We start from the raw sequence: 10,130 nt of genomic DNA on the forward strand, positions 1-10,130 counted from the left end.
TCTTGGGGCCTGGCTTCTAGGTCCAATGTCCTGGGAAATAAGTCTCTAATTGCTTCCATGTGTCCCGCCCTGAGCTGTTTACAACACTCATTCATAGCCCTGGACCTTGAGCCCTGGTGAGGCTGCAGGGTCAGCACTGGGATGGTTCCCATTTAAAGATGACCAAACTTATGTGAAGGGCAGAGGGAGGGACCCAGGCCTCCCCCAGCCCCGAGTGTCTTCCACAGTGAGCTGGAAACCTGTTCTCTAGTTTAAATATTTTACATTTTATCTGGACTAGACTTTCCCCATTTTATTTATTTTCAAAGCATTTTCCCAGACAGCGTCTCTTGTCTATTCCCACGGCTCTATGAGTTCAGAAGATCGACCCTGGATGGGGCTCCTGCCCCCGCCTCGGGCTCTGCAATCCTTGGCAGTGACAACCTGAGAGCATGGTGAGAGTGTGGTGGGGAGAATGTACCATAAAAAACAGAAGACAGAAACCAAACGCATTGCCTGGGGAGCAGGAATAAACCCCGATCGTTCCCTCAACAGATGAAACATCTGAAGCCCAGAGAGCTTAGGCAATTTTCCTGAGCATGTCTGGACACACACACACACACACACACACACACACACACACACAGAGCTTCCATTAGCAACTGATGTCACAAAAGGACAGGCCCCACCTGATGATAATCTTTCTGCTCACCACTGTCCCCTGTAGGAAGGATTCTCTAGGCTTCTCACAGTCAGGCTGGTTGTTAAAATGTTTAAATTCATGGGGTAGGAGAAGGCCCGGTCAAGTTTTAGGGTGCAGGCAAAGTGGGTGTACCCAGCAAGGATGGTGCACAGCGTGCTGGGTGAAGACCAGCTGGGCTTAGGTTAGGGGAGGGGAAGGCCAGACCCAGCCCTCTGCCTGTTTTATAAACTGTATCATTGGAGCACAGCCATGCCCATTTGTTTGTGTACAGTGCACTGCTGCTTGCAAGGTGCAACAGCAATGCGGCTCACAAAACCTAAAAGATTTACTATCTGTCCCTTTAAGACAAAGTTTGCTGACCCCTTGTTTAAGGGATTAATCCTAAGAATGTTCTCAGGTCCATTTTTTTTTTTTCCCATGCAACAGGGTCATATAGTCATCCAACCACTATCTGTCAATCACTATTGTAAGGGAATCATTTATTTAAGGATGGTTGATTGAACCCCTGCTATGTGCTAAGCACCCAAATAACCCAAAACACACATAGAAAGAACACGATGTCCCTCCAGGGGCTCACAAAATCCCAAGTGATGGGAGCCAAAAACACAGGCACAGGGTACAACATGGATGATGGTGGCTGATCCAGTGTAGGCTGGGGCTGCAGTGGTAAAAGTGGAGAAAGGCTGGAGAAGTTAGGGAATGTTTTCTGCTGAAGGTGACAACTTATTAAGTTTTAAAGAACCACTAGCTCACGTCAGAGAAGGATCTGAAGACATAGGATTTGGAAAGAACATGAGTGCATTCAATTTTGGGTATGTGGAGTTGGGGTGCTGGTGACATACCCAGGTGGAGATGAATCAAATGTTTTCTTATATGTAGGGACCCAGAATTCAGGAGACAGAGAGTCTGGGCTGGAGATGTAGAGTTAGGGGGATATGGTTGGTGTGGTAGAGATGCTGCCTTCTTAGTGATAAAAGCCTTAACCAACAGGTAGAAATAAATTTCTTTTCCTGTGAGCAATTCTAACAGCTTGCCTTGTTGCTCTAAAGATATGATGGCACTTTGTATTTCAATATGTATGTACTTGGTATCTCTCTCCATTGAACTGTAAACACAGAGACTTTGGCCATGATGGAGTAAGCATTTATTATTCCACCCTAAACCACTAAAAATAGACCAACTATATACAACAGTTTTCAGACATCGGACCGCAGGTGTCACCGAAGTATAATCTCTGACAGAAGAAAAACAAGACCCACGAGTGCCCCAGCTGACAACCTGGAGAGAGTTTCCAGGCCACCATACAGGTAAGTGGAAACCACACAGTGTTCAGTGGCTTCACTGAATTAAGGAGATAGTGTTTAGGGTGTGGGAAGGCCAAGGCAGCTAACATTTGTAGGGCAGATCCCTGGAGAGGAGAGATCTGCACACAGAAACAGAGGACTCTAGAGATCTGCAGATGGCCCACTTAAGGCCTTTGGCTAAATATTGATCAGTGCATGCATGTGAGAAAGTCACTAAAGCTGGGGAAAAGGAAAGTAGCGGATAGAAGAACCCCAGGAGCTCACAAAGGCTGGAGAATATCTTACACGCCCAACAGCCAATAGAAAGACCTCCTAACCCAAGAAATATCAAGCAGAGTCCTCAGAAAGGCATTGCTTCAGAAGAGGGACTACATTAGCCCTAGACTAAAGGTTGTTCTAAATCTGTGAAACAAAGCTTAAAAGTAATCCTTGAAGAAAAAATCAGATTGTGTCCAATTAACTATGAACTAGAAAAAGAGTATGAATATATTTAAAGGAATAATCACAGGAATTAACAATGTCTGGCATCCAATCAAAAATTAGCAGACATGCAAAGAAGCAGGAACTAGGCTCTATAGCCAGAAGAAAAGCAGTTCATAGAAACAGAACCAGCAAATGACACAGACCATAAGTTTAGTAGACAAGGGAGCTATTATAAAAATAATTCATATGTTCAAGAAAGTAAATATATGTATAAGTTTAGTAGACAAGGGAGCTATTATAAAAATAATGTATATGTTCAAGAAAGTAGAGGGTGCACTCCAGCCTGGGCAACAGTGTGAGACTCCATCTCGGAAAAAAAAAAAAAAAAGAAAGTAGAGGTAAACATAAACATGATGAGAGAAATAGAAGATGTATATTTTTTAAATCTAAATAAAACTTTTAAAGTAAAAAGAAAATTCAGATGAAAAATACTGTGGATGGGATCAACAACAGATTAGACACAGAAGAAGAAAGAATAGTTAAAATGAAGACATAGAAATAGGAACAATTCAAAAGGAACTTTAGAGAGAAAAATAACTGAAAAAATAAATAAAACATTAGTGAGCTGCAGGACAACATCAAACAATGTAATGTATGTATAATTAGCATCCCAAAAGGAGCAGAGAGAGAGAAAGGGACAGAAGAAATTGTGAAAGTTAATGACAAAAAATATTTAATATTTGATGAAATCAATATACCACAGATCCAAGAAAATCAATGAAGCTCAAGCTGAGGAAACATGAGAAGTCTGCTGTCATTGTTATATTTTTCCTATGTATTTAGTGTGTTTATCACCTTATCATTGAGTTATGAGTTTCTTTGTACATTCTGAGCACAAATCATTTATCAGAGATATGTTTTTCAAATGTTTCCCTCTGGTCTGTGTTTGTCTTTTCACAGTGAGGGGCAAAATTTTTAATTTTGTTAAAATATGACCAATCAATTTTTTCCTTTTGTAGTTTGTGCTTTATGTGTCCTATCTTTGCCTAAGCCGAGGTTACTAAGATTTTTTTCCTATGTTTTTTTCTAAAATTTGTATATCTTTAGCACTTATATTTAGATTTAAAAATCCATTTGAAGTCTTTGTATATAAGGTGAGTTAGCAATTGTGGCTTTTTAAAAAATATGGTTATCCAGTTGATTCAGAACTATTTGGTGAAAAGACTATATTGAATTTATTTGGTATGTATGTATTAATAGAAGTAAGATATGTGCAATAGCACAAATGCTAGGAGAGGGAGAAATGAAAAGACATTGATTTAGGGTTCTTAAACCCTACATACTCTATCATGTATTTTCATGTAAAGTCTGCAGATAGAGTCTCACCTACTAACCACAGACCCACTTCTTTCCCTAGTGAGTCATTTGGGATTCTTAAATCATACACAAAGCAGCATAACATTATTTGACAGTAGACTTTGATTAAAAGGCATGTAATATAAACTTAAAAGCCACGATTTTTTTAATGGAGTATAGTTAATAAGGCAACAAAGAAGATTACATGGAATCATAAAAAATACCAAATCTGCCAAAACAAGGCAGAAATGAAAGGAAAGGAAAACAAAGAACAGATGGGACAAATATAAAACAAATAGCAAGATTTAAACCCAACCATAGTGATAGTCACATTAAACTTGAATAACCTAAACACCTCAGTTAAAAGGCAGAGATTGTTCTGCGGGGATGGCAGTAGAGAAACACTAGATCATTCAATCTCTGGTAACCAAAATTCAACAAGAGAGGGGGTAAGGTCAAGATACAATGTTTAGGAAATTGTGTCATACTGGTGGGACAGCCACATCAAATCTTGTCTTAAATCCCCTGGTGGGATAGCCACATCAAATCCAGTCCTGAATCCCTTGGCAGCAGAGATATAGCAAGCTAAATAACCACCTCCACCTTCCCACCGTCTTTTCACTGGAAGACATGGAAGAGAAACCTTGTCTTCAGATTCCCAAATGACTCACTGGGGAGAGAAGAGGGTCTGTGGTCAGTAGGTGAGACTCTATCTGCAGACTTTACATGAAAATACACGATACAGGTTAAGTTGGAGAGAGAGGAATGTTAAACTGGAAATTCAAAGTTGGTCTTTCTGCAGCTCAAGCCATGACATGAACCCAAACAATGTTCATAACGATTCTTTCAGTAACCATATCAGAAGAATGGCTACAGCACCCAGCAAAGGAGATCCTTGAAACAATTCTTTTTTAAATCTAGTACTCAGATGAAAGGTAGATGAACTCAGATTTTTGTAGCAGTCTATCTTTGAACTCCAGGTTGGTCAAATAGCTTTTCTCTGAGCTTCCCCAGCTTTCTCTGTTCTCCTCCACACCCAACACCATATACACCACCTTGAGGTGATTTTGACATCATCCATGTGCACATCTGAGCTCCATGCTCCATGACACGGGGGATGGTCTTACTCAGAGGAGCAACCCCAGGGCTTTGACCAGAGCCTGACACATGCACGGCAGAGGCTCAATAAATATCCCTTGACTGACTGACACTCTCAATGTAGGGTTTGTGTTTGTTTCTCTTCCTAGGGCTCAATAAGAATAATGCATGTGGATTTAGGCTGCAGCCAAAACAATGGAAGTAGAACGTTAGGGTGATCATTGCAGCAATAAGTTGTTTTGTCTTTGTTTTTTGTTTTGTTTCATTTTTGAAGCACGGGGCCAGTTGCTGAAGACAACAGCAGCCCTGATCAACAGAACATTCTGCAATGATGGCAGCACCCTACCCGCACGATCCAGGGTGGCAACCACCAGCCACTCGTGGCTGCTGAGTGCTTGAGATGGCAAATGAGGAACTGGATTTTACATTTTATTTCATTTCATCTCATTTAGGTTTAAATAGCTGCGTGTGACTAGTGGTTCCTGCACTGGATGGCACAGCCCTGGAGGCTGTCCCCATCCTCGGTGAGCTCCTACTGGTGGGGCCTGATGAATGCTGTGGGGAGAGGACAGACACCCCCATCTGTTGAACTGGCAAGTACAGGTTGGGGAGGAGTGAACTGACCTCCAAACAGCTGGCTTTGTTCTAGGCAGAGTACCATTTCCCCATCTCCCACCAGCTCCCCAGGCCCTGGCACGTGGCACTGCGTTGGACACTTGGCACACAGGACCTCTCTGCTTGCCAACTCCCCCGCCTGCCTTCCTCCCTCCTTAATTAACTCTGCAGCAGCAACTTTGTTTCCCTTTGCCAAGATCAGGAGAGGGTCCTGGCATGTGCCAGCAGGGCTGAGAGCACAGGAACAGACCCGCAAGGCCTGGCTTCACCCCCTCGCTGGGCTCCGGGAGCTTCCCAGCCCACCAAGAGCTTCGGGTCCCCAGGAGGTCACTGGCTGGCTGGGTGACAGTCCCTGGGCTTTGCCTGTGAGTGAAGCTGGGAGTTGAGTAATTGTTGGCTGGGTTCTGGCTCCTCCCAGGATTCAGCTGGGGGCTAAAAGATGTCTCCATCCTGGGAAACCTGGCAGTCAGCCCAGGGGGCGGGGCTGAGCAGGAGTGGGAGAAGGAGGCCCCTGGGCAGCTCCGTGCCTCTCTCCCTACTCTGCCTTCCTGTCTCTGATGGGCACCAGCGCTCCCTGCAGAGAGAAGCTCCAGCCTGGGAGAAGCCTGTGTTCCTCTCTAGTAACCAGGGTGCTCCTGCCTGCCCTGCTAAACTTCCCGCTGCCCCTCCATCCTAGGTCCTGCCACAGAGGCATCTGGTCGTCAGCACAGACCAGGCCCACCTGAGGGGGTTGGCAGACATGCAGATTTCCAGGCCCAAACCCAGCTATTGCAACCCCACGATCCGGAACAGAACTGGGGACTCTGCATGTTTAACCACCCCCCAAGGCAATCCTGGGACTGGCCACCCTGTAGCTCCCAGCTAGGCAGGGGCCAGGCTGCAAGGGGCCTGCCTCAGCTCCTGCAGGCCGCAGAGGTACAGACTGGTCCACAGAAGCCCAAGGGTCGAAAAGGGACCTCTCCATGCCTGCTGGTTAGAAGATAAAGAAGAGGAGACCAGGGATTCCGAGTCTCTCTTTAGCTCACAGCCAGGGCAAGGAGTCCATAGGTAGAAGGAGGAGTCTCGCGGTCCCTCCCCTGCCCCTAAGCCTCTGCGGAAGTGAGGAGCCTGCCCTGAGGAGGAGGATCTACCCAGCAAGGCCATGCCAGTACCTAACAGCCCGGCCTCCCTCCTGCAGTGCAGGGCAAGCCTGTCTGTTCTTGCTTCCCCCTCAGGGACGATGTAGAAAAGCCCTCTGACCCTCGCCCCTCCGGTCCTGCAGGTGGTCGGGACGCCCTGCCCGTCTCTGGCCCAGTCCCTGGCTGGACCCGGAGGCCCTGCTCAATAGGCAGGGGCTGTGTGGAAGACAAGGAACCTCTTCACACAGAGGGCACTCCAGCCTAACAGGCCCAGCCTGCCCTGGGCGAGCAGCCTCCCTCCCTCTCCGCCCTCTGCTCTCCCCTTAAATGGCCCCTGATGGGTGTCTGCAAACTGGAGCTGAGTAAAAATAAACACTAGGGAGTGCCTGGCACAGGGAAGGCTCTCTAATATTTGTGAAAAAGGGAGGGAGGGGAGGTCAAGGGAGGGAGGGAGGGAGGAGGTCGGATTGGGGGAGAAGAGAAGGGGAGGAGAAGGATGGGAAGAGGAGAAGGGGAATGGAGGGGAGGAGAGAAAGGGAGAGGAGTGGGGAGGTGGTGGGAGGAAAAGGAGGGAGGGACAGAGGAAAAGAAGGGAGGGAGGGATCATTTTTACAAAGCCGATGGGAGGGCAGAAAGAGCGCTGAACTGGAAATGAGAGGACCTGAATTTAGTTCTTTCCCTCTCCTTAACTAACAGCGAACCCTCTCTCTCCAGACCCTGTAGGGGACCCTCTCTCTCCAGGCCTCCGTTTGCTCATCTGTAAAGCGAGGGGTGGGCCAGTCACCCCGGCATGAGCTATGACATTTTAGGATCCCAGGCTTCCCGCTGTGGCTGCAGAAGCAGCTCCTCTCCAGAACGGTATTTATGGTGTCTGGACTCCCGCCCCGGCTTCCTAACGGGGCAGGGAGCTCGCCTGCTCCTGAAGCATCCGCCTCCCAGCCTCGCGCAGGTGAGGCTCATCAATAACGACAGGAGAGGATGTCAGGCTGCGTCTGAAGCCACCAGGGGCCCAGCAGGCTGCCACGTGCTTTGTCATAAACTATGTTGTCACCTGGGGAAGAATCATCACCAATGAAATATTTCAGGAGACAGAAACAAGGGGTGCATTGATTTTTTCCACGAGGTCAGACAACGTCTGGGAAGGCTGTGGGAAGTCAGTTGTCGCAGCATCTCTCCCTGAGCATCCGTTTGACCCGGGCTGTCAGTGGCCTCTGACCCAGGTGGGCTCTTCTTCCTGATCACAGGCTGTTCTTTTCAGAGGCCAGCACCATCACTGGGCTTTCTCAGACCCTGGGGATCGAGGCTGACTTGGATCCAGGGAAAATTTGCTCTCTGGCTTCCCCTGATCTGGCTCTGAGGAAGCTCTGTGCAGGTGGCTCCGGGAGGGGCTCTGCTGACGGCCAAGTCTGCCGTTGGTTAAGCTTACGACACACACCAGAGTGACCTGCCTGTTTCCCTGGCCACCACCCAGCCCAAAGCTGAAGACAGAATGTTCAAAAATACAGTGTATTAATAGAAAATCTGAGGCGTGGTGAGGCCAACAGATCAGGAGACAATTGCCATTAAAAAGGTAGTTTGTGGCCATGAGCGGTGGCTCACTCCTGTAATCCCAGCAATTTGGGAGGCCGAGGTGGGCAGATCACATGAGGTCAGGAGTTTTAGACCAGCCTGGCCAGCATGACGGAACCACCCTATCGCTACCAAAAATATTAAAAATAGCTGGGCGTGGTGGCGGGAGCCTGTAATCCAAGCTACTCAGAAGGCTGAGGCAGGAGAATCACTGGAACCTGGAAGGTGGAGGCTGCAGTGAGCTGAGATCACACCACTGCACTCCAGCCTGGGCAACAGAGTGAGACCCCATCTCAAAAAAAAAAAAAAAAAAAAAGGTTAGTTTGTTACTCACAGTTCCCAAGAGAAGGGGAGCATCACGCCATGGCATGTGGGCCACACCCGGGGAGCCCCAGAGGCAGCAAGGGGCAGAACACAGTCAAGCAGTTCCCACGGGAAGAAACAGGCAAGGCAGGGCACACAGGTTTAGGACTAGCTAGTTTGAATAATTTCAGCAGGCTCTGGGATGTAGGAGCTGTCTGCAGTTGTCTGGTACCTGGCCCTGGGGTGATGCGGGCAGGTGGATAGGGGCCCAGGGTGTGGTTGGGAGATGTGGGTTCTGGAGTGGGTGATTTGTATTTGAAAAACACACTCCCAGGCCAATTGTTTGCTGTCTCTAGGAACTATCTAATCCTGGGAGGGACTCTCTCCAGTGTCAGCAAAGCCCCTGATGTCAAAGCATCACAATACAGAGAATAAAAGACGTGGCCCGTACGCAGAGCTGAAGTGGCTCTCTGTTATTTGCAGATGGAAATTGGAATCTCTACAGTATGACAGACACTTGAGCAGAAATTCTAAGCTTTTATGGGTTGCCACAGGTCCCTTTCAGGAGGACGGCAAAGGCTATAGTCGTGAGCTGTCTAAGGTGGAGGTCACGAGCTGCAGGTGGCTCTTAATAAGTGCTTGACATACAACTTGTTCCATCTGAGATGTGCTGTACGTGTCAAATCCAAACTGGATTTTGAAGATTCAGAATGAGTAAAAGATTGAAAAAAAATCTCATTCACGATTTTTACATTAATTACATGTTGAAATGATAATATGTTGAATATATTGGGCTAAATAAAATATATTATTAAATTTCTTTGCTTGTTTCTTTTTACTGTATCTGTTAGAAAAATGTCCTCAGTTAAAGTGACCTCAGTGGCTCACATTCTCTCTCTATTGGACAAAAGGACTCTCAACCTCCCTAGAGGAATGGATCCAGGCACACACGATGCAGGCAAAATATAGCATCGAGGGGTGTGATTCCAGGATCTGAGGGTCTACCAACCCCAAGCTGATTTCGCTCTCTCTTTCCAGAATTATAGGGTGAAAAGAACCCTGGAGAGGGATCCCTGGCCCCAGACACATAACTATCAGTGAGAACCCACAGCGTTGAAAAGCAAATCTTTCCCAAAGCGTCATGTTTTGAGCCAGCCTGCTGTAAAACTCTGCTTAAAAAAAAAAAAATCAGTAGACAATAAAGAAGAAAATCAAACTTTCTAGCCTTGATTAAGTGGTTCGATGGAGAGAAGGGTGGTAGTGTGGTTTCCTTGTTGGCTGATAATTGATTCTTTTCCTGGTCTGAGCCTTCATATGGCTTAGGAGCTTGCCCAAGCCAGCACTGGTGTCGGGCAGGCAGGGAAGGGCTGGGACTGGGCATTGCTTCCCCAGTCCTGGACTTAACTTCTCAGGACAGATGATGGCTTGTGCACGTCATGAGTTCTCCACGGAGAGAGGCTCTGTGTCCTTTCCCAGAAGCCCAAGCTCTGGTTTTCACTCCCTGCGAGCCAGAAGCAATTCTCATGGCATTATACAGTTCCTCCGTTTCTGAAATGGAATTCCCCCTCTCCTCACTTGGTCTGCACTGGTCCCAGGGAAAGCTTGCTCAGTGCTCTTCCTCCACCCACCCTTCACATGGTGGCAGTGGCTCAGTTTAGGGGT

The 10,130-nt window shown here is 47.1% G+C and overlaps 1 long non-coding RNA gene across 2 annotated transcripts; it reads left to right on the forward strand.

Annotated features, from left to right (window-relative positions):
* The first annotated feature begins 1,838 nt into the window (after positions 1–1,838).
* Positions 1,839–9,257, forward strand: LOC144335220 (uncharacterized). 2 transcript variants are annotated; one of them, XR_013405865.1, is made up of 4 exons: positions 1,839–1,989; positions 5,316–5,456; positions 7,311–7,816; positions 8,825–9,257. It is a non-coding gene; the product is annotated as an uncharacterized LOC144335220 (long non-coding RNA). The 2 variants fall into 2 exon arrangements; XR_013405864.1 differs by having other exon boundaries at positions 7,311–9,257.
* The last annotated feature ends 873 nt before the right edge of the window (positions 9,258–10,130 follow it).

Source organism: Macaca mulatta, chromosome 16, assembly GCF_049350105.2.
Source record: "Macaca mulatta isolate MMU2019108-1 chromosome 16, T2T-MMU8v2.0, whole genome shotgun sequence".
NCBI lineage: Eukaryota > Metazoa > Chordata > Mammalia > Primates > Cercopithecidae > Macaca > Macaca mulatta.